We start from the raw sequence: 25280 nt of genomic DNA, 5'->3' as shown, positions 1-25280 counted from the left end.
GGTTGTTGCGCTGTGTAGTCTGGTAGATGTTTACCAACGTTTCAGAGGTCATACTGCCTCCATCATCAGGGCGATGAGTATGAAGATTTCTGTCTCCTGGGTTGTTGCGCCGTGTAGTCTGGTCGATGTTAACCAACGTCTCAGAGGTCATACTGCCTCCGTCATCAGAGTATGAAGATTTCTGTCTTCTGGGTTGTTGCGCTGTGTAGTCTGGTGGATGTTAACCAACGTTTCAGAGGTCATACTGCCTCCGTCATCAGGGCGATGAGTATGAAGATTTCCGTCTTCTGGGTTGTTGGGCTGTGTAGTCTGATCGATGTTTACCAACGTTTCGGAGGTCACACTGCCTCCGTCATCAGGGCGATGAGTATGAAGATTTCTGTCTCCTGGGTTGTTGCGCCGTGTAGTCTGGTCGATGTTAACCAACGTTTCAGAGGTCATACTGCCTCCGTCATCAGGGCGATGAGTATGAAGATTTCTATCTTCTGGGTTGTTGCGCCGTGTAGTCTGGTGGATGTTAACCAACGTTTCGGAGGTCACACTGCCTCCGTCATCAGGGCGATGAGTATGAAGATTTCTGTCTTCTGGGTTGTTGCGCCGTGTAGTCTGGTGGATGTTAACCAACGTTTCAGAGGTCATACTGCCTCCGTCATCAGGGCGATGAGTATGAAGATTTCTGTCTTCTGGGTTGTTGCGCTGTGTAGTCTGATCGATGTTTACCAACGTTTCGGAGGTCACACTGCCTCCGTCATCAGGGCGATGAGTATGAAGATTTCTGTCTTCTGGGTTGTTGCGCCGTGTAGTCTGGTGGATGTTAACCAACGTTTCAGAGGTCATACTGCCTCCGTCATCAGGGCGATGAGTATGAAGATTTCCGTCTTCTGGGTTGTTGGGCTGTGTAGTCTGATCGATGTTTACCAACGTTTCGGAGGTCACACTGCCTCCGTCATCAGGGCGATGAGTATGAAGATTTCTGTCTCCTGGGTTGTTGCGCCGTGTAGTCTGGTCGATGTTAACCAACGTTTCAGAGGTCATACTGCCTCCATCATCAGGGCGATGAGTATGAAGATTTATGTCTTCTGGGTTGTTGCGCTGTGTAGTATGGTCGATGTTTACCAACGTTTCAGAGGTCATACTGCCTCCGTCATCAGAGTATGAAGATGTCTGTCTTCTGGGTTGTTGCGCTGTGTAGTCTGGTCGATGTTAACCAACGTTTCAGAGGTCATACTGCCTCTATCATCAGGGCGATGAGTATGAAGATTTATGTCTTCTGGGTTGTTGCGCTGTGTAGTCTGGTCGATGTTTATCAACGTTTCTGAGGTCATACTGCCTCCGTCATCAGCTGTTTTATGAGTCTCAAACGTTCAGCAACGAGTTATTAAAAGTCACGTATTGGACTCTGTAGAGCCAGTTTAGTCCAGACCATACCTCACATTAGTTTTCTCTAAAATCTGTCTTTAAACAGCTCACTTCATTTCATATCCTAGCATTCTGTATCTGTGACTGTGAGGTATGGACTTATGTAACTGACCGAGGAAAGGGTTCAGCGCCTGCTTTTGTGAACATGGTGATGAATTCTTTCAAATCAGGGTGTGTTTTAAGTAGCCGAGGAACTGTCAACTTTTCAATGAGGACCCAGACTCATGGAATTAGTTATTTTCGACATGGAACATTTTCCATAGTAACAAAAATGGTAAAGTCGATTTCTTCAGCGTGGGAACATTACGCTTTCCATACTAGCTGATACTCTTGTACAAGTGCCTTCATGAACCCGAGGTTAGTTTCACTAATATTGGGAAGACAAATGCAAGTTAGCACTTGTAGTCATAGTTAACTGACTACACTTCGTAGTTTGGTTTATCTGCCTGGAAGGGAACGCTTTCCAGTAATTGGCTGTGCAATACGGCTACTATATCTCTGTCACTGGCATGGGAAAGTTCTGGATTACATCCAGTACTGAGGGTCGGACATTCAAATCCTAGTTACTTTCCCAAGGGGATCCTCTGTCATTCAAATTCCTGGCACTGTTATGACCAGTCCTATTTATTACAAATTAAGAATAACATTGCTTCTCCTAGTTGACAGCACAGAGTGTAATATGGAGTTCTGATCTGCTACTTTATGGTGACCCTTGGGTTTCGGGTCGTCTATGAACTTAGCCGAGTTTACCCACAGAAAGGTACCATTTAGGGGATTTATGGGTCGCTTCGGTAATAGCTAGCAGCGAAACAGGTCGTGTTTCGAGATATTTGCGGTGTTAAAGTAGCAAGCATGGAAACATCTGTTGTTATTGTGCCACTAATAGTGAACCTTTATTAGCAATAAATCGGCGACATTAAAAAAGAATGTAATGAAACGTCGGCAGATATTCTTCGTCAGAGTATGGTGTGTTATGGTAAAAAAGGTTAATGTGTAGATTGTTCTGTACATTGAACTGTTTGTGGTTGATTAGTGGTAACTTATGTTGTCTCCTAGGTGTAATCCGACAGTGAGGGTAGGGGACCTTGGGTGGGGACAGAGGGTTAGATATGACGCAAATTGCAGATTGTAGGAGCCTGAGGAGAAGAGGCCGCTGGGGAAACCTAGACGTAGATGGGAGGATAATGTCAGGCGGGATCTATGGGAGTTAGGAGTTGAAGGAGACTGAATTTTGTTGGCCCAGGACAGGGTCCGGTGGAGGGCTTTGGTTGATTCGGTGATGAACCTTCGCGTTCGGTAAGCCATCTGGTTAGTTAGGAGACAGAGTCGGGTGGAGATGATGTCTTCTTGCAAAAGAAGTGTGATGCTTGCTATGTATCATTCCTCATTCAACAACACTTCGGAGAGAGTCAGACCACACGCTTATGGGCCATTGTGTTGCAAGCGTATATATGTTCTCTAATTAAAAGTGTTTTTTGATTGCCGTCATCCGGTTCACTGAAACCACAGCCGCAGTTCAGTTCTGTCCAGCACAGGTAGTAGATGAGCTAATGACCTCTTTTGCCATATCCCCCCCCCCCACAACACGTTTGGGTTAAGGTACTGAGTCGGTTCCTAGAACTCCCTATTGTGTTTCGTAACAAATTTCGTTGCGATTCGAGTTATGACCTTGAATTTAGACTTTCGCTCAACGCCGGCACACACCGGCTCCATGAGGCACTTGATTTCGTCTTTTAATTAATGACACGTTCTGGGAAGAATCTGTAGTTCTTTAAATTCTTTAAACTCTGTGGTGTACGTAGTGAGATGAATAATTATACACTTCTGCGCACAATGTATATTTATACAGATTCCGACTGCATTAATTTTTAATATAAATGCGGCGTACTGTTGCCATGTTTGCAACTGTTAAAAGAGAAAATTAATTCGCACAGAATTTATGGGTATATTTGTGACCTATTTCAGTGTAGTATTCCACACTTCTGGCTCCAGCTGTATATAAAGTTCACACAGTTGTTGAACTGTTTCACATTCCTGATAATGTCACCGAAAGAAAAGTTGCATTTAACATTTATTTTCACACGAGATTTGAATATCATGCGTTAATAAAATAAAATGCGTGTAGATGTTGATTTCAGTTTTTGTAATGATATCTCAGACACATGGCATTATAGGCCTAAATATTGGCCTGTTGTATGTTGTTTATTTAATGACTCCTCTGTGTGTATAGCATCGAATTTGAGGGTACTTGTGAATGATTGAGAAATACTTGGAAGGTGGCGTCTGTGGTCTGTTTTAAGATATCGTCTCAGCATTTGTTGAGGTACTGAGAAAAGCCACGAGAACCTCATTTAGAGTAAAAGGACTGTCGACAGAGAAACGAACCCAGATTATCGAAGTACGGGGTGGGAATGACAACTATTCAACCCCAACGTTCGATTTGAAATTTAGTGTTTTTTCTCTCTGCCGTCTGGCTCACCATCTTTAAGTTGATCAGCGTAGAAATTCTTGTTGAAGAGCACAGATTGGGAATCTGAGAGATTTTATAATTAATTCTTCTCCCTCTTAGGCCCAAGTATTCTCCTGAGCATTTTGTCTTCAGACCGCGCCAGTTTCTTTTGGTTTGAGAGACGGAAGTTTCACATTCATGTAAGAGCCTCCTTCATAGGATATCATGTTTGTTTTGGTCTATATGTGCCACGTATTTATTGAATGTATAAGCTCTGGACCCAGTATGGGATTTTATATTGGAGATCCGAACTAAATGGATTCATGCAAGAACTTTTCCGGTATAAGGGGATTCAGGCAGTCTTGTAAACGATGGATTTAGCTGGAAGAGGGCTTCATGTGTACCTGAAACCTTTCAGACAGCTGCAGGGGAGATGATAACGAAACAGCTTAGCTGTTTTATATGTAAGAATATTGCGTGCTAGCTGGAAATGCCTGTGGTAATGACTTAGCCGCGTTGAGTATCGTCTTGAATTAACGTGTGTAAAGTGACTTACTTCGTATTCTGTTTTCACAGATAAACCTAGCTGTAATAGAATATTTCCTACCCCTGTGAAATAGCCTATTTTAAGAAAGACTTCATCACGTAAGAAGTATCACTGTTTAGTGTACGGAACTTATTAAGGTGTACAATTTATATTTCAGAAATTTTTCAGTCTTTAACGAAATCCACGCGACAGCAGAGGTTAAGTCGCTCTGCTGTAGATTTCTTTTTTGTATATCGCTGTCACGAAAGCGTAACAAAAGCTGAACACGATTAAGTAGAACACTTTGATGCAATTTCTAAGTCAGAAAGGGGCTGTTTACTAAGAATTGGTGATTGTTTTTAAATTGTAACTAAAATTATTTTAATTGCATCATGTACTGGAATATGACACAATTTAGCTTTTATATTGTGTAGCTCTGTGTTGTGAGACCGTGTGGTCTTGGCGGTGGTTACCAACGTTTCGGAGGAACGTACTGCCTCCATTATATGGTAGAAATATGGCCGTAGTGTGTACCTCTGAAATGTTGGCATCTATCTACAAGACAATACTACACGGGCTGATAACCCAGAAGACTGTAATCCGAACTTTCACCGCCTTGTAAGTCTGAAAATGTCATGTGATGTAGCTTAATCAGAAGCATCACACGCTTTTTATTGTCGTAATAAAATGTGAATTCATCAATGCAAATTATCATTGATTGTGCGTACAAAGTTCAAAGAAACACTTATTGGTTCGTATGAGTTCCATACTTTGTTGATTGATTGATTGATTGATTGATAGTTGTGTCGGTTTTGCTATAAGCGTTCAAGATTGTGTTCAGTCAAATATATTAGCTCGGAAATGGGAGAACTATTGAGTAGTGGACAGTGAAAAAGTCTGAGAAACGTTGCCCATTGACCAAGCCTGGAATTCAGTCGTGAAGAGGACGTGGGGCCAAATAGCCCACAGACCCTAAGTGTCTTGTGTTTAGAAACGAAAAGCGACATAAAGATACTTATCACATGTTTAACAGAAACATTTACATTATGCTTTGATGGATTACTCTGTTCGAGTTCAGCAAACACAATACCTTCGTGTACCTTTTCATTATTGAACGGTTCGCATATCGCCACAACGGAAACAGAAGAATATATCATTCTAAGTTTTAACGTATTTTGTATTAACTCTAGGGTTCATACAGGAGACTAAGCTTGGGTTGGATGACCTGGGTTCTATTCCTGGCAGGGCGGTCGCCGTAATGTAAAAATAGGCCATTCTTCCAGCCGGGGCGTGAAGCTAACCGCCCACGTTCATCTAGTGGCAGCGTTAAGAATGTGTGAAGCTTTACTTCCGCGGATCGACGTGAGGCAACTGTTGAAAGCATATCGGACAGTGTGCCACCTGCTTCAGTATTTAGTAACTGTTTGTGTTCCGTATGATTCTGAGAATAAGCAGCAATTATTTCTCTAAACAACATTAAGAAGTTTATTTTTTTTAAAATGGAAACGCGTTTTTTTTTGACGTAAATACGTCTATAAGGAAGGGTCATTCGGCAAAAAAGTGGAACGAAAAAGGGAAACGAAAAAGAGGAACGAAAAAGTATAACAATGGTTACCTAGGAAACGTCGTGTTTACTCGGCATTGTTGTTACCTATAAAACATTACATTACGTTACATTACATTACATTCAGCTACCACAGACCCATCTTAAGCGTAACTAATTCAAGTTGATTAAGCAATGTCTTAATCAAACTTTACGCAATTGTAAAGCATGTATAAAGGAAATATTTAGAATAAAGCCAATATATAAACTTCCTTTCCGTATAGACGTATTTACGTCAAATTCTCCGGAACCTTGGTTCCACTGACAACTTTTTAGTTAATAACAGCATTTTAAATTGTATTTAGATGAGCTTCGTGCTCCGAAGGGTTAAGCATGGATGAAACGCCTGTTTTATATACTTTGTACACGTTGAGAAACTTATTTATGAAATTGAGACAGAAAAATGAATCAAAATTTCTTTAATTTAGTTCCACCGTTGCGGAAATTTTTCATTTGTCTTTTCCGGTCCTGTGAAATGATGGCAGGAAATTTGGATTGAATTGGCGCGTAATGATTTCTCACTTTTACGGAAATTACTAATCTCCCTTTTTAAACTGTTTTGTTTCCCTCAGCTAGTATTCGTCAGTCGAAAAGCGTCAGTGTTACCCCTGGACAATGACGGCAAATATCTCAGTTCCCTGGATGCATCTTATAGCAATAGTAAATTTTCAATGCATTCATAAACAAATATCAGGAGGATTTGTCTTAACCTAATTGATAAATGTGAGTTGAAATGATGACGTAACGATGTCGCTGTGCGTACAAAGGAGAGGAATCTTAATATTGTTCCCAGATGCTGTTTTGCACATTGCCCATTGCACAAAAGGTTGGACTGTGTGAACGCCGTGGCAAAGAGAAAATACCATGCACCCACCGGGAATCGAACCCCAGCCATTGATTTTTTTTGTAAGTGAGGCTTTTTTCTGGGTTGTTGCGTCGATGCACCGGAAGTGCTACCACCATCACCAGAGTGGGGTGTTAATCACTCTCATTAGATTACACGGCGCAACAACTCAGAAGTGGGGTTACAGACTTCGGCGGTTCTACTGACAGCCGCTCCGGCTTGAATTCTTACAATTAAGTCTTAATTTAGGAAATATAACCTCCAAACGTATAAAGAAGTCTGTAACATTAGTACTTACTCTTGTGCAGAGTCTCTTGTCTATAAATTATGCAGATGACGAACTTCAAGCTTGCCTCGGTGGCATTGAGCTGATCGTTTTCTTTTCTAGCATCATATGTTACTCCTCCAATCGTGTGTAACGTGATGTAGACCAACACAGCCCGAGGCATTCCAACAGCAAAAGTAGCACAAATCCATCAAACAGAAGTGTATTGACTGAGAAATAGAATTAAAAAAAGGCGATGGTGTTCCCAAGGGTAAGAGTGAGGTTAGAGTCTTTCGTGGGACCTCGGGAGGCAGTTTGCTGCCAACCAGGAATGACTTCTTGAAAATCAAAGAACTTGCCAGGGGATTTCACAGAAAAGAACACTACGTCTGTATTTCTCGATGAAAGTTTGTTTTCCCCCGTGTATCTCAGTTTTATTGTCAGTTACAGTACAAAATAAAAACAGCTATACTGCCAGTTGTTATAATTAAGCTGATAGTCGCTTAAGTGGTCAAGAAAAGTTCATTACCGTGGACCCAAGACCCCCCCCCCCTTCGTCCTTGTCCTTCGGGACCGTATTCCGAGCCAGCAATCCACACCCTGTTTCTTTAACCTCCATTTTAATATTATCCTTCGACCAACGTCACCCAATTTATCTCTTCTCTTAAGGCTTGCAAGTAACATTTTGGCATATTTTTCATCTCACATCTATTTCGTCGTAGATTTAATCATTCCAATAGAATTCGGCAAAGACGTTTTTCATTGTGTAATTTTCCTCTATTCTGGTGTTACATCCGTTCTCTTGCGTTCGTACATTCTACGACGTTTTATTCACTTACCGCTGTTCATACCACCCTTTGGTAAAATCGCATCTGGCTAACTGAGAAGAGAGAACATGTACAGAACTACAAATCTCGTATAAAAATGGATGATACATTGCCAGTTGTGTCACGAATTCCTCCTCAAGCAATCCGTCAGAATGTCACTAACAAGCCAACTTCCGGTCTGTGCGGTGAGTCTGCATCGCTTGGGAGTATATCTACCTGTCTACCCGCCTACCTGCCGCCTGTAAGGGGTGAAGTGTACATAATAAACAGATAAAAACTTCATTCCTTTGTCTCCACCGGAAGGAAATGTCGCTAAATGTTTCTTCAACTTCGTGACAGGTGTTTTGAAAGAAATATTACCACCCAGGAACTCCCTTGTACACACATTGAACATTGATTAGGGAACAGACAGTCATCACGTGAATGACTACCAAAGACTGTCTGAAGAACACAAAGGAACATTCGTTCAGTTAACTAACTAACTAGATGGCTTACCGAATCCGAAGGTTTATCACCGAATTAACCAAAGCCCTCCACCGGACCCTGTTTTGGGCCAACAAAATCCAGTCTCCTTCAACTCCTATCTCCCACATCTGACATTATCCTCCCATCTACGTCTAGGTCTCCCCAGCGGTCTCTTCCCCTCAGGCTTCTCGACCAATACCCGGAGCACACCTCTTGCCCCATCCATGCGCGCTACATTCCCCGCCCATCTCATTCTTCTCGACTGAAAATACTGCCGTGCTAATAATCAGTGTTGTGTACGATAATGGCTAACTTCTGGGTTGTAGCGCCGCGTAGTCTGGTAGAAGTTTACCAACGTTTCAGAGGTTCTTGCTGCCTCCATCATCACGGCGATGACCAGAAGACAGCCGTATTCGGACTCATCGCCGTGTAATCCTGAAATCCTACAATTTCGTACACTTTTTCTCATGCCTCTCGTTTTGTATGATGTGAAAAATTTTCGTAAAGGAAAATATTTATGGTTTGAGCCCATTTAGACCGAAGAGCGAGGAAGCCACACAGGACTGGAGAAAATTGCATGACCAGATGCTTTTAAAACTGAAAACTTGAACATTTCTTTTGTTTAGTATTATTTCTGAACGTTAATATTATTTGCCATCCACACAAATCTCTATTGTAAGCTACCATTTTAAGGTCGAAGATGACCTAAATAGTATTTATGAATTCCTTTACCTTTTGAACTGCATTTCCTTTGGTAAACAAGGATTGAATTTAGTGGTGCGTGTCGTTCTAATTGTGTATAATTACCACGTTTTTCGTTTCTAATTTAAATCTCTTAAAGCCTTGTTTTATCTATAAGCACTTACCACCTGCTTGGAATCAGAAAGTTTGCATTTTGTTTACACAGTGTATTTTTTCGGGTTATTCTTAGCGTAAACCGCATTAACCAGATGATCTTTGTTATGGAGTTGTGTTGATATTTTTTTACGGTACGGACTGAATTCTTAAATCTAAAACTTCTTGACGATGGTGAAGAGTCAATTGAATAAAAATTTTCTTGGATATTATCCATCGTCTAGTAAATATAAAACGTAAAACGACGTTTCGGAGATGGGACTCTATCTCCGTCTTCAGGTTCCTACACAGTTGGGCTCACTAGATAGAGCTAATCCCTATCTCCGGAGATAGGGATTAGCTCTATCTAGAAAATTTTTATTCAATTGAATTCTTAAACATTATTTATACGAGCTTTTCTTCTGTCATTGTGTTTTATCTGTGTTAGTACTAGGATAACGTCTTTGAATCGAGGTTTCGTCACTGGTACAAATTCCACCTCTGTGCTCTTTCTATATGTATTTGTTCACTTCCTTCTTAACAAAAGCATAATTCCAAGATCTGCATTTCCCTGACTCTCATTACTTTCTGGGAGTTGAAACTTAATGTAATTGGTGTCTCGTTTTATTGTCTCTCTCTCTACATATTATATATATATACTACGACATAGTCCTTCAGCCAGGTGCGTCATCGCTGCAAATGACGTATGTAAATCTTTGGACGTATTTAGCATAAACATTGTCTCCCTTGAGCGAACGTTCTTAACAAGGGAAATGATCTAGCTTCGTTATCTGTCTTTTTATATTCTTTAAAGTCTTACAATTATATTAGTATTCCCTAGGTGGATTATTTGTTTTTATTTATATTTCTTAATTTTTTGCTCTGTGTTAATATTGTTTCTATTTTGGGTTTGCCTGTACTTGGCAGTTATATTTAATACTGTACATGTATAAGTTTAGTTAATCCGTTTGTGTAATATTATCCATTATTATTTCACTATTATTGTATATATTATCAGTGTTTGCCTGTTATTGGCTTCTTGCTGTTGGCAAACACGTAAATAAATTAATTGAATTGAATTGAATATATATATATATATATATATATATATATATATATGTATATGCCTATAGACTGCAAATTAAATGGAAATTGGCGTGTTTATTATTTGTAAGAGTGACTTCTTTATTTAATTGCATTTATTATCCTTTTCGTACAGGTAAGGAGTTCTGGCACATTTTCTCCACTGCATAGAATTGTGTAAACAGAGCCTGCTTTTACCTTCTTGTAAGTATGACGTTTTGTTTGTTGGTTTCCGTAGCCAGTAAGTGTTTGGCTCTGTAAAGATTTGCGTTTAACTGCTTAGTGTTCTCAAGGCTTGCTTCCGATTTATCTTTGTGTTTCGGGCAAACATCAGGCTTAACATGGACCGCAATTCAGGAAATATATTTTACACTAGCACAACTTTTTTAATGGTATTATTCTTCCTTCTTACTTACGTACTAGATGACAAAACTGGTGCTTTGTCTCTTGGCAAATTGCACTGTGACTTATGTGAGAAATGGATTTATATACAATGGTCTCCTTGCTCTGGGAAAATATTTTTCTTGTGGTCGCTACCTGGATTCTAACAAACCAGACCTGTCACCGGTCTCAGACTTTATTTTGAGGAATTCATTATTAGTCTCCTGGCTATTTGCTTTGTGAAAGCTCTGTGCCTCGACAATTTCACACCCTTCTCTCTGTTGGAGAGATATGCTACGATGTTTGAGTTGAAAAGCTGCAGCCAAGGAAGAAGAAGAAGAAGAAACCAGGCAAGCAATTTCCTTCCCTTTCCGAAGTGAGTTTCAACAGCTTAAATAGTTTTCCCTCCACGATTTTGTATAAAACGGGCGGTCCTTTGTATGTTTGTGTGCGCTTGATAAATGAAAAGCGGACAGCAATTACACTGCAGAATATGAACTCGGACGGGAGAATTCTATTACTATTTAGAGATAAAGATCGGGAAGTGGAAAAAGTGTGATGTGGAGTTTTATCAGGATGTAATTCTGAGGAAATTCCGAAAAGTGGCGTCTTTTCAAGAACCCTGAACTGAATAAGAGTCAATAAATTACACATTAAAATTTGAAATCTTAGCAGGGATTCTGATTAAATATATTTAGGCCTATACTGATGTTGGTCTTAACCAGAAGTGTTCCTGACATGTACAATCGAATAATGCGAAGGTAGATATACCGTATGCGTGGGTGGTGTCGACGTAATACCCACCCTAGAATCGAATGTCGGACCGTCAACCTAGTAAAGTTTGTCCCACTATACGCCATGTAGGCGCTTGGGGGGAGTGGAGGTATAGCTCCTCTCTTCCTTGACCTCGGTACTAGATGGGGGTGAGTGGTCAGAATCACGCCCCGGCCGGCTTTACCCCCGGGAAAGGACCCCGGTACCCATTGTATAGGAGGCTGGGTGGGCCCCAGAGCCGGTCTGGACGCAGAGGCTAGAGGAAAAATCCTCTGCCCCCGTCGGGGATCGAACCCCGGTCGTCCAGCCCGTAGCTAGTCACTATACTGACTGAGCTATCCCGGCTCATGGACCGTCCACCTATAGCCTGTATTAACTTATATTTCTTGACCAGATGGGAAAATATCAGCATCTCAAGAAATTTTCTTCTCTGTGGCATTAGCTACACAGAGAAGTACCCAGATTAAGCACATGGAATCTGATATATGTAGCGTTAAAGTTGGAGGACAATCACAGTTAATTGACTCATGAACGTTTTTGCTGATCTGCATCGAGGTTTGGAGAAAAGTTTACGAAGGAAGGTAAAGAATCGAAGCAGCGTATAAATAAATATTTGACATTTGTGTTGTGCGGGTGGACACAGCTGGGAATGAACGTGTCAATTTCATGCGCTTTGCTGATTCTCTTGACCGGGCGGCAGGGAAGATTGTGTTGCCTTGTAGTTTTAGTAGTTGGCCCCATTCTCCGTATTTCCAATCACAGCCTAGAAGCCAGGTAGAGTCAGCACACGGAAAAGAGCCATTATAGACTGACTGCCCGTTTCTTCGTATCGCGAAGCAGATAACTTCCTGTTACGGGACTCAAAGAATGCGTTTATGCCTGCCCTACGCCTTCTGTTCTTAACGTACAACTGGAAAACTTGGTCTCCTTTTTTTTTTTTTTGCTAAGTTTGTGGATTAAGAGTTAATTACAAATACAGCTGTTAGAAACGAAATGAGTTTTGTTGATATGTTATTTTTTTATTTAGTGTTCTGTCTGACGACAGGTCCATATGAACAGGATCCTTCCATCCTTTTCTCGGACTGGGACCTGTTCATATACGTTCTTGGCAGATGATCCAGAAGTGGTTTGCCATTGCCTTCTTCTGTGTGTGAATGGAGTAATTGTTGGGATGCCACGGAGAAACCGGGGAAGCCCCCGGAGGAAAACTCCGTGTTGCCTAGACCACGGCCTTGCCCAACACAAGTTATAAATTCGGGCACCGCCGGGAATCGAACCCGAGACCCCCAGGATTACAAGGCCAGCGTTCTAACCGCTAGACCACCGTGGCTCTACGTTGATATGTAAGGGTAAATAATATGGAATGCAGACATCCCAATATATTCTCATTTTAAAAGCAGCGTTCAATTGAAGAACAAAATTGGATATAATAATCGTCTGAACTACTGGAGCAGAGCGAGAAGCGAAGAGTCTAGTAGAGTCTTGCCCCCCACACACTGACGGTAATACTTTAACACCCGTTTTAATATTATCCACGCCCGCCTTCATTTCTTATGTGCTTTCATTCAGATTTTCCGACTCAAAGCTCGTGTGCGCCCTCTGTGATTTCGTCACCGTAATAAAACTGGCGAAAAGCATTGTGAAGCCCCTCATGAGGGCTTCTCTGCTCTTAAGAATTCAGTCCACTGTTTGTTATGAGATTCCGCAATACATAGGACGCCGTTCATAGTGGCTGTTATAGATGTATTTTTCTCCAAGCTGTGTCTGGTTTCTTTCCATTCATTGTGAGGCTGTTTGTAAAGAAATCAAGAGAGGTCACTGTATTTATTTCCTGTCTTTTGAAAAGGAAGGGGAGCTGTCTTCTTTACCTGCAGATGAGGGGATGGTCGGTAAACTTTTTAGTCTTGGTGTATGTCCCGTCTAATCGAGGAGTGCCGATGGCGAACTTTGGAAATTTTGTTTTCTTTACTGGGGTGGCAGAGTTTAGACTGCCCTTGCCTTCTCTACATCTCTATGGAACAGCCTTAAGATGTGGACATTCAAGAGCGCCTTTCTAAGAAACGGGCAGTGATTGGTCAGACGGGTATAACATAATAGCTTCAGACTTCTATTGAGATCGGATACAGTCTCTGGTACCAGTTGGTGGTACCCTTCATTAAATGACTCTTATTTAACTACATAGGTTTACAGCGTCGGTAATTATTAGTATGGCAGGGAATAGTGATTTCTAAACAATGTTCACGGAGGTAGTTATGACCTGTTTAAGGCAATATTGATTGAAGCGATTGATAAAAATCACGAATTGGCGTATTCAGAATAGCTAGTCCCCGGACCGATATTAGAAACGTTGACCTCCAAATACGTAGTGGGAGACAGACCACTGGATCGTGTTATTTAGTATGACTGTACTGCATTGGGTTTTGCGACTGTTAATAACACTGGACAAAGATTAAAAACTAAATTTAAAAGTTGTGGAGTTTGGAGTAAACTTAATGTTACTATCATTACAGATGTAATGCTTTTACGACTGTAAATAGGTTGTCAGATCAGTGTTTTTCTAAAGTTGTCTCGAATAGTAGTCCTGACATCGAAGTGCCGATTAAGACAGTACACAGTAACAAAATTTCGGGTCGGAGGAAATGTTTGTGTGTGTGGGGATAAACATTAGCTGTGAAGCTGTTCTGCAGAATATTGCAGTTTATTTTCGGGGGAGTTTCGATGAAATTGAAATAGGAACTTCAAGTGTTGTTAACAGGAATTACTATTCGATGCTGAAAACCGTTTTTCGACGCATGGAGTTGAGAATTTTAGCTGCTCGTGCAAGTTAGAAGTTAAAACCGAGATGATTTGAAGTGAGTTTTGATAGTGGTAGTCAAAACGAGATTTTGTGAAAGGGAGAGTAGGAAATATAAAACGTGAAGGTTAACAGGGTTTTGAACTGTGGTTAGAGAGAGATATGACGACTTGCGTAAAGAGTGCGAAAGTCACTGTGATGTCCGCTGTCCGTAGTATCGTAATTCATGTATTTTTCTATTTCTAATGTTTTAAAGTATTACCAGTTTGGTTTACATCAAATTAGAACAACCACGACGTTTTTCGGTCTGTTAGTATTGCAGCACGTACTTTACCTGGAAACAGTAAGCTTGTGCCCTGTTGTAGTTTAAAACTGCATTCATTCAAAGTTCGGAATGCATACCGACCGCTGGTGGGGAAGAAACTAACCTGATAACTAATCTCAACTATCGCCAGTCTTCTCGATAATATTACGATTCTTACATCCGAAGTAAATGGAGTGGGAATTTAGAAAGAAGTCTCGAGAAATTTGAAGCTGCTTAGTTGAAATGTTGGATATGACCAGAATTGCTGATGTTTGCAACTACGTACATTTTCCACATGCATTCCATATTGACCTAAAATGATTTGTTCCGGATGAAAGTCATGCTGTGCTGGTAATTACATTTTATTTTTTATTCGTGACATTAAATTTCACTCTTTTAAATACTGTAGCCTATTCGATTCCTGTCACAAAATTGCCAACAGACTTCCTTATTTTATTTGTATTTAGTGTTCTGTCTGACGACAGGTCCATATGAACAGGATCCTTCCATCCTTTTCTCGGACTGGGACCTGTTCATATACGTTCTTGGCAGATGATCCAGAAGTGGTTTGCCATTGCCTTCTTCTGTGTGTGAATGGAGTAATTGTTGGGATGCCACGGAGGAAAACTCCGTGTTGCCTAGACCACGGCCTTGCCCAACACAAGTTATAAATTCGGGCACCGCCGGGAATCGAACCCGAGACCCAAGGATTACAAGGCCAGCTTTCTAACCGCTAGACCACCGTGACTATTTCCTTATTTTACCCTTTGATTTGTGCAGTGGGGTTTTGAGATGGTGAAGCCGTGAAGCGAAGCGTTATGGTTGCGACCGACTTGGCCGTAAGATTCTGAGAATTTTCCGCCGGTGTTCTCGCTCGCACGAAGATCACTGCATATCCAAACATTATTCATGCGACGTAATATTTAAGTCTTGAATTAATATTACATATGAAAGTCCACGAACAACCTCAGTTAGAATATCCGGTTTTCGGAACGATTTTAGAACCCTAGACCTTCATAATACGATGTAGAAGTGGTAGCCAGTGCCCCGTGACATCTGGTGAGTGAATTTGTAGTCCATTGCTCTTGCTTCTAGACCAGTGAACAAGCTCTTCCCCATAGAGGATAATCATGTTCGTGAGTATCCGGTCAATTAGTCACTCCAGATATATGGGGTCCATCCACGTTAAGGACGCATTTCCCTGCAGGAATCCTCCATGGTTGGCGATGGCTGCATTAATGGGAGCAATTGATGTAAGGATGAATGGTTGGGTTGGAGGCCCCTGCATTCCAGTCCTCGACACACACGGGTGGGTGGGTGTTATAGTCGCATGGAATGCAACGAAGCTGGTCGTCGGACAGGTTACCGTTGCCTCCACAAAGCCAACTCGGCCTGCTGGCCTTGACTCAAAGTGCCGGTGTTGTGGTTTTAACAATAAGACAGACTCTGTAATCCCACAAACAGACCTTTCCCCCTTCCCCGTTCACAACATTGTTCGCCCCGAATTCTTTAGATTAGTGATCTTGAATTTTCACATGGATAGGCATAGAATCTTACAGCCTCTCCAGTTAGATCGTAGGAATAATTCTATAGTCTGAATTTATAGCATAGTTCTGACAGAAGTCATGCGGAGAGACTGAGAGTCTTAATGAACACGGCGTTGAAATTGTGACCACTGAAAGATGAAGTAACTTTGCTAGACGAGAAGATACGTAATTTTTATTCTGCCTTGTATTATTCTATTTCTCAAATGAGTGGTCGATGTATGGAGAAAAGGACAAATTCATGTACAGTTTTAGTCTGAAGAGGCCACTTTGAAGATGTAGGATGGGAGACTAATATTTAAATGTATCTAAGAGAAACAGGGCGTTTGGGTGTTGTTTGCAAACGGCTGAGCCCAATTGGACTCGTGTATGTTAAATGAAATATAGAAAGCTCGGGGTCATGATGAACGGATTGGACTGGTTTAAGTTTTCCCTTCGTTTTACTGACGTCGTCAATTTGATGTCATTTTCAGATGAACGAAGGAAGATTAACTGATTTCGGTGTTGTAGCTGTATTTATAAGAATATATAATGTACTTCTTTCGTGTGATACGTTTAGGTCTATTTATTGGGTTCCCTCATAGGATTATGGGCCTTTATTAAAGCTGTTGAAATTCTTTAATTTTTGTACTTAGACACGAGTGTGCATGACATTTTAATTTCTTAAATGCAATGTCTGCCATATCTGCAGGGAATTAGAATGTGTCTTCAGGACATAGGATGTGAGTGTGTGAAGTAGACTCATGCTCCCGGGGATTTGAACCAGCTTTTGTGACCACTGCGTAAAAGTTTTTTATCCATAAAAGGCGTAAACGCCTTTTGTATTATCTGAGTTACTGTTAAGTTCTCAAGAAGAACTATGCTTTGTGAAAGTGGTTAATATGTGCCGTTTTATCGACGTTTGGCCTGGTGTTCGTTTGAAGATTTGAACGTGGGCATGTCGATTCTAGTATTTTTCAGATATTAAGCTCATAACGTCATGAACATCTGTTTATACCGTAACGATGAGTTGTTTTTTTATGGCTGTAGCTGAAAACTGTTACATGCAAAGCGAGTGCCAGGAGTTGGAATTATCACGGGCGGAAATATTCGTTAGCTGGTTATTAGGAGCTGAAACGCTCAGGAAATTTTAGTTTGAGGTTATTTGCAGCAGCATATCGAGGGCAGAGGGTATTCGGGTGCACACGCTGACTACAAATGACAGCATTGGGCGTCTGACGTCGGACTTTTCTGAATTCGGAAGCGGCACGCCGGCAGTGAGCTTATGCGTGGAAACATGGCGCTGGTGGTCGAGTTTCTGTTCTCACACGAGTGTTCTTCTTCCTTTAGTGTCAGAAATAAGAAAAGAAACAGCTCAGAGAATGAAAAAGGCCGAGCAGTGTTCCGGTATTTGAACACCCCACATTACGGCTTCTGTTTCGGATATCAAGAAATAACATGAGGTAGCTGAAGATGACTTGTCTTCTGGGACGCTGTACTTTGTAGTCTCATAAAAATTGACCAGCGTTTCAGAGGTTCTTACTTCCTACATAAACCTTTGGATGATGTCCACAACTAAAAACCCAATTTCTCCAAGACCAGTTTTAATATTGTCTTCTCATCCACACCTTGATCTTTTCAAATTTTAATGGGGAAGACACTTAAATGAAGTTGAAATAACAAGTCAGTCCCCAACTTTTCCTGCGACACTGGTTGAACCAGAATTTCGGTATGCCAACCCTATTTTCAGAAATGGCGTAAGACGGTCGTGTAGCCATCCATTCTTCCTTTGCGGTTTGCGTTAAGGGATTTTATAAGCTGTTCTGTGCCTGTGTTGGCAGGTGCTTTAGTAATATTTCGCATCATTGCATCTTCCGGCATGCGAGACGGGTCGTGACGGATGGAAGCGATGTAAGACACATCTAGACCCTCGGTGCATTTTGTATACTGCTTTTAGTTTCAGCTTCGTATTGTCTTCATGTGAACACGAATTCCGAAATTCCCGCTTATACTTAACACTTATGCAGTAATCGATTAATTGCTGTGTTTTAATTTGTAATGCTTGAATTTCGTACACTTCATGCGTAATGTCTGTGATCTTGGGCTATGTTACGGTATGAACGGAATGGAAGATGGAGACAGCAGGAATCTCTGAAACGTCCGTGAACTTCTACCAGGCTACACAGTGCAACATCCCAGTTAGACGGCTAACTTCGTATTTGCATGGAGTCTCATCTCGCTGCACTTGGTAACTCTCTTCTTGAAATACGAAACGTTTTAATTTCTTCCTGTATCACCTAAAGTTGCTAGAAAACACGCGGGACATATTTACGAAAATTACGTGTACAGAGGGAAGGAAATTTGTGGTGATCGCGTAGGAAAGTTTGTGAATTCATTTATGAGGTGGTGGTGAGGTGAAATGGATAATAATCACTCGGTGTTTAGTTACAGACTTAACGAAAGTTAAACTTGAACCTCTTTGAGTACAACGTACTTCCATTCATGCGTCTTAATTGGATTGGCTTGTACGTTCTCATTGACCACTGATGCTGTGACTTGCTTGATCTGGTGATGCATATCATTGATCTATCGATCCTTCTGCCTACTCACCGTCATGGCGCTCATTCACGGTCTGTTACTGACATCACCTCTCTGTAGCTTCTAGCTACGCCGCCTTTAACATGAATCATTCTTCTTTGCTTATCTAGGCTGTTGTCTGTTATAAGTTTACGAGTCGTGAAGATTGGAAAGTAGCCATTGAGTGGCCAAGAATTTGAAAGGATGCTGTTGCCTTGTGCACGCAGTGATGATCCATCCGTTTTCATGCGCGGAGAATTAACAGATTCTCAAGGACTCTACTCCATGGAGTTTGTAACAATTGAATACGCAGAAAACGTTATAATTTGTGATTGTAAATAACGCAGGACTGTTAATATGGATAGCTGATTACTGCGTGTAGGAAGAAGTTAATAGTTTTTAAACTATTATCGGTGACGGAGACTTCAGTTTGATTATAACGTTTCAAATACATGAAGAAACGTGAATCTCTTCTGCCACCTGGGTGTCGAAATCCGCGTCGTCTACAAGCCTTGAGGTCCGCCCAGCGTTCGTATCAGCTGTTAGCTGCTGTTCCAAGGCAATTTTGTCCCCTCTTTATGTCAAATGTAGTCTGATAATTTCCGTTCTGTCATTAGATTCTTTTATTCAAATCGGAAGAAAAGTCACTTCAAAACATCGGCCGCCTACTATGAATCCATCCCACTGTATCCAATGCTGTAAAATCTTATACGTTATTTCCCGTGTTATACTAGAATGGGACAATGCCGGTTTGTATTTCTATCCGATTCAGCGGATATAGAACCTCAGCGCTGTAGATTACTCAACCTGAAAATCTTAGGGAGAATATAAATTGAAAGATTGTGGAGGTACAGGGTAACACATTCATGCTTTCTGTTTCTGGGCTAATGTAAGACTGTTATATGAATAAAACTAGATCATCCCATGAGCTCGGAAAATATGAACCCCGTTGCTTTTGATACACTCTTCAGAACTTGTGATTCGCGGAATACAGAAGTTTCCATTGCTTTTTGTATATTTTCTTTATGTAGCTTTTAGAGTCAATATTTCATAGCATCTCATGCTTTGAACGAATTTCCGAACATCGAGGTTTTTATTTCCCCTGAAACTGTGCTGGATTGACAGGCTCTTGAACACGTGTTGGCAGTATTGACAGATGTCTTTGGAACGGGGATCAAGAAACGGTCAATTCTTTGTCACAGTTTAACAGAGCCTTGCTAACCTAATATTTACCTTTTAACTCTCACTTGTTGTCTGGCCTCAGAAACATTTTAAATAACCTCCATACATTAGAGCAGCGTTTCTCAACCTATGGTACGCGAGCCAATGTTGAGTGGTACGCGAACTAAGTAAGAAAATCATAAGATAATATTAACATACATAATTTTTTCCTGGACGCACTTGGTTAGTGTTATATTTAGTGTGTTAAATTAGAATTAGTGGTACGCCAGCGAAAAAGGATGAGATCCCTTGCATTAGAGTAGTTGTATTCAACCTGGGGTACGCGAAGACATCTTAAGGGGAACGTGAAATTTAAAAAAAATATATATTATTTTATGATAAACACTGAATAATCAGTAATATAATTTATTTAATTTATTTTAGATGTAGATTATATACTATGTATAACTTGAATTATACACCAACAACTTTGGGGGTACAAAGTTAAAGAGAAATTATATCTGGGGGTACGCGAACAAAAGGGGTTGAATACCACTGCATTAAAGAATATATGTTAGTTAGTATATTTAAAAAAAATACGAAGGTGCGAAATTCGCCACCACCACGTCAGTAACAACAAAAACAACAGTAATAATATTTTTAGTCATGTTGCCGCCCACGTCTCCCATAAAGGAGGTCAGTTAATTCCCCGGCCGTAGGAACTTACACGAAGAAAGCATTTCTGTAGTCGAAGACTAGTATTCAAGAGCCCTTGTGACGGGTCAAGAATCCCTACCAACTGTCGAGAAAGCGATTTTGAATCCTCCAATAAGAAGGCAGACTAGGTTTTTCAAGAACTTCAGAGCCAAGAGAAAGAAAAGTCTGTGATTTTGTATATTTATCTCCAAAGCATGCTGCTGGCCAAAATGCTACTTTAGATACATTTGGAGTCGAAAATAAGGGATATTGGAAACGTGGAATCGCTGTTGTGTAAAGTGAGCTCAGTCTCTTGTGTCTGGGTCTGATTCAGGTCTCGACGTTGCGGCCAATGAGGCGACTGACACAGAGTGACAGCTAATGCGACGATCATGAAAGCGACGACGTCCAGCGTCACATACTGGTACCGCGATAGGTCGACTGTTGCTAATCGCGTATGACGTGCTCCTTTGTGCCTGATGACGTAGCTGTACGCTGTACTGGTTGATCTTCCATTCGGTTCGACAGCAGCTTCACATTGCTTTATATCTGCAACCAGATGATGATTCCATTTCGATGAACTGCGTACGCACAAAATTGCGACTCATCTTTTATCTTATCAGATCAGAGCTGTTTAGTGTACCCACCCATTCTTTCATATGACAGCTTTGATAGATCATATTGTCTTGAATCGGAGCAAACACGTGGCATCCCGTTTAGCTCTGCCGTGAAAGTGTCAACGGATACATTTTAGCCCGAAATTACTCTCTAATTTAAAAATCAGTGTGGCTGACAGAGTGGGCATGGTTTAGCTAAAATGATTTGTCGATGATTTACGCAAAATGTGGTATTTTATTATATTCTTTTCGAAACAGTTAAATTTGGTTTTGGCGCCATTTTTACTCTCGTCCTTGTTTTTGGGATCACAGAAACCATATCACTGGGAACCGAACCCGGGTTAATTTTTCGGGGCTCTGGTCTTTATTTCTGTAATCTTCTCTTCGAAACAGACGAGTTTGGTTTCTGCGCCATACTTCTATCTTTCTTAAGTTCTGAGTTTCTGGAACCCTATCACCGGGAATCGAACTCGTGACACTTTTCCTGGGTTTTGATTCTCTTTTAATTTCTTCCTGTCATATCAAGTTTGGTCTTCTCCATCTGTAAGAGAGCAAACACGTAAACCCACAATTTCAGCTAAATGTAAGGTTGTTTCGGCTAGTTTCGGCTTTAAACCGTTAAATTCAGGAATAAATTGGTGCTTGGAAGGCCATGACAAGGACGGGATGTGTGTTACATACGAGGAATGTCGTACTGAGTAAGCCAGTTGCCCAGCTGCGTGTTCGTTGTTGGTCTCGGCAGAGCATTGCCTTTTTATTTCCATAGTAGGCTAAGCGGAACATAGGCAGTTGTGAGAACAAGTCAGTCCGTCTGTCTGTTAGCGGCTGACATCTTGTCACTTGTAACGTTTGCTGAAGGAGCAGACACCCTCACGAGCTCCGTCGAGGAACTTCCAACCTCTCTGGGGTATCCGAACATCTGGTTTGAGAACTATGGATTGCATAATTCAGGGGAGTAGGAAAATACGGAAAGTCAAGGCTTCTCACACATTTAATAGTATTTTAATATACGAGATTATTACGATAAATTAGCCTGAAGAATAGTAACGTTTCTTTGGAAGATCACGCTAGACTCGCCTTCGAGCCTAGTAACCATTAAGTGCAGGAGTTCTTTCCTGGAGGGTAAACTGGCCGTGAAACTAACCACTTATCTCCATATAGTGCCGAGATTAATAATGCTTGGAGCTAATGTTCCACTTTTTCTCGCGTTCTGGCATTGGTCTATGAAACTCTGGACGCCACTGAGATCAGTTGCGTTTCTTATAGATTACTTCGAGTGGATAATGTGAATACTGAAGTCAAAGGCGAAGACTGTTTCTTGATAAAGTTTACGAGAGCTGGGAAAACATCGCATTACTTTTTATTGAATTTAAACGCATTTGTTAGTGGACGTATTGGAATACAGAGCTACTTTATACAAAGCAGTATTGTACCTTCTACAACCTGGAATGATGTCTTGATTGACTGTGACAATCAGTTGTTTTACACACACTTTCTTAGTCTTAATCGAACTACATGTTTCGGGCTCATGTAACCATCTTCAGGTTTGATATGTCTACGTAGTTCTTGCACCCATGTTTTTAAAAACCATCAGTTCCGATCTTTCTTATTAGTCAACTGATAATTGTTTCCTGAAATATTAATTGTTTGTCATAAACGCTTAATATTTTAGAAAACAATTTATGTCAGCCGACTAACAAAGAATGATGGGAATATTTTATCCTAAACGCTTAATGCTCTTAATTCTATTCTGACGCTCGAAATATTTATGATTTCTGTTTCTTTTCTTGTATCTATTAAACATAATTTTGTTTTTACTCTGACGGACTACGGCATATTAAACGTTCCAACGTGTTGTCGTCCCCGGCGACGTGCTCGGTATCGATTTCAGGTTGCAACGAGTGTCTGGACTCATTCGCTTTTATCGCAGGTCATTTAATGACCTCTGATAGGCTATCAGATTAACGATCTCTGTAAGTTCTGTGTTCGGATTATTGCCTCGTCGTGGAAGACGCCCTAACCTTCTCGGCGCGCTATTACTGAAATAAATCATTTGCCTGCTTAACGAGAAATCCTGATTACAATCCGTGTTGTTTCTCTACTTCAGTCAAATTAATTTATTTTGATATTTTCAGTGCTATTCAAATGCGTCACAACACTTTCACGATGATTGCCCCGCAGTCTAGTATCTTCTTGTAATTTCCATGTTTACCTTCGCAACGAATAACGTTCCTTAATTGTGATCTATATTCGTGGTTGTTATTAAGCCTTGTGTAACCTTTTTGTAAATTGTTATTATTCATTTGAAGCCCATGTACGAAGTGCGATCGGAAAGTTTCAAGACTGTGTCAATAGAGGGCGAACCGGATGTAGTACGAGCTTCTGCCGCTAGGGGGTGCGGCCTACATTCATAGTGAATCATTGTGCCAGCCGGCATCATCGAATTAGCATTTGTTTCTTAGTTACGGGCGTTTTGGTAGTGCATTACACCGACCCTCCTGCGATTTCGGAATGGCGGATTTTCATGAACAAATCAAATTTTGCCAAAGACTCGCCAAAACGGCTACGGAAACCTATGAAATGCTAAAGCAAGCATTTGGGGAGTCCGCAATGGGTCGTGCACAAACTTTTGTGTGGCATTCACGTTTTAAAAATGGCCGAACCTCTGTCGATGATGACGAGCGTTCTGGACGACAATCTTCGAGCACAACGCCCGAAATTGTTACGAAGATTCGGCAGGCCATTCACGAAGATCGACGTCGTACCATCAACGACTTGTGCGACATTGTTGGGACCTGTCAGCTGATTCTAAAGGAAGAACTCCACATGCGACGCATCCTGTCTGAGGACCAGAAGCAGAATCGACTTCTCGTTTGTCAGGAGCTCAAAGATCTTGCAAGAACCGACCCCAACTTCCTTTCTAAGCTCCGTGTGACTTCTTCCTCTTCCCAAAGATGAAAATTCAGCTAAAGGGAAGGAGATTTGAGACGATAGAAGAGATTCAAGCAGAATCGCAGATGGTGCTTGACAGGCTGACAAAGAAAGATTTCCAGGGATGCTTCCAGGCTTGGCAGCGGCGCTGGGATCGTTGTGTTCACTCCCAGGGGAACTACTTCGAGGGTGATGGATGAATTTAATACCTGAGATAAGTGTACGGGTTTTTATACGCGCAGTCTCGAAACTTTCCGATCGCACCTCGTATAACCCCTAGTGTAATGTTTTCCATCAATACTATCAATGGAGTCAGACTGTCTATTTGGGAATATTTGTAGTAGAATTTGGTTTGGTTTTCAAACTGATTAATACCTGTAATACTTGGTTTCATTAACTCACTGATGATTTGGATTTAGTTTTCTATCCGAATGCCAAGTACACGTGGGTACATGTGTCCGAAGGTCTGAATTTAGCTCGTAATGCATGTTGTGTGCCTAATTGTTTGTTATGATATAATTTCCTCGTTTCATGCACTGATTTCCAGTGGCGCTGCCACATAAGATGGCTGAACGTCACCGCAGAATCGGCGTCGAGTGTGGATACCCTAAAGCTTATGACCGTACTTAAAGGCCACTGGACTCTATTCACTACGAGATGAATTGAGTCCGATTTCACGCATCCCATTCGTTTAAGGTCCATTTTAATATTGTTTCTCTATTTATGCCTTGTTCTGTCCTTTCTTTTTTGACTAAAATGTTGTGTGCGTTCTGATCTCTCGTCTGTGCTGTAGAAAAATATTTCTACATCATATTTGAGATTTTCATTGTTGATATATAGTCTTATTATGCACTTATTATAGTTATGTATATTGTAGGACCGCCACGGTGGTCTAGCGGTCAGAACACTAGCCTTGTAAGCCTGGGGTCCCGGGTTCAATTCCCGGTGGTGCTCAAATTTATAACATGTGTTGGGCAATGCCGTGGTCTATGCATCACGGAGTTTTCCTCCGGGGGCTTTCCCGGTTTCTCCGTGGCATCCATTCACACACAGAAGAAGGCAATGGCAAACCACTTCTGGATCATCTGCCAAGAACGTATATGAACAGGTCCCAGTCCGAGAAAAGGATGGAAGGATCCTGTTCATATGGACCTGTCGTCAGACAGAACACTACAAATAAAATAATAAAAAAAATATTATAGGCCTA

At 41.2% G+C, this 25280-nt stretch overlaps 1 protein-coding gene across 1 annotated transcript in view; it reads left to right on the top strand.

The window, feature by feature from the left end:
* The window catches only part of Yip1d1 (Yip1 domain-containing 1), a 627626-nt gene that overhangs the window by 287943 nt on the left and 314403 nt on the right, over positions 1-25280 (top strand). The window lies entirely within an intron of this gene.

Source organism: Zootermopsis nevadensis, unplaced genomic scaffold (assembly GCF_977971745.1).
Source record: "Zootermopsis nevadensis isolate Lab colony 2312 unplaced genomic scaffold, Znev_1.0 Znev_ptg000011l, whole genome shotgun sequence".
In the NCBI taxonomy this organism is placed as follows: domain Eukaryota; kingdom Metazoa; phylum Arthropoda; class Insecta; order Blattodea; family Termopsidae; genus Zootermopsis; species Zootermopsis nevadensis.
The sequence above is the reverse complement of the archived record's forward strand: the minus strand, read 5'-3'. Positions and strand labels throughout refer to the sequence as shown.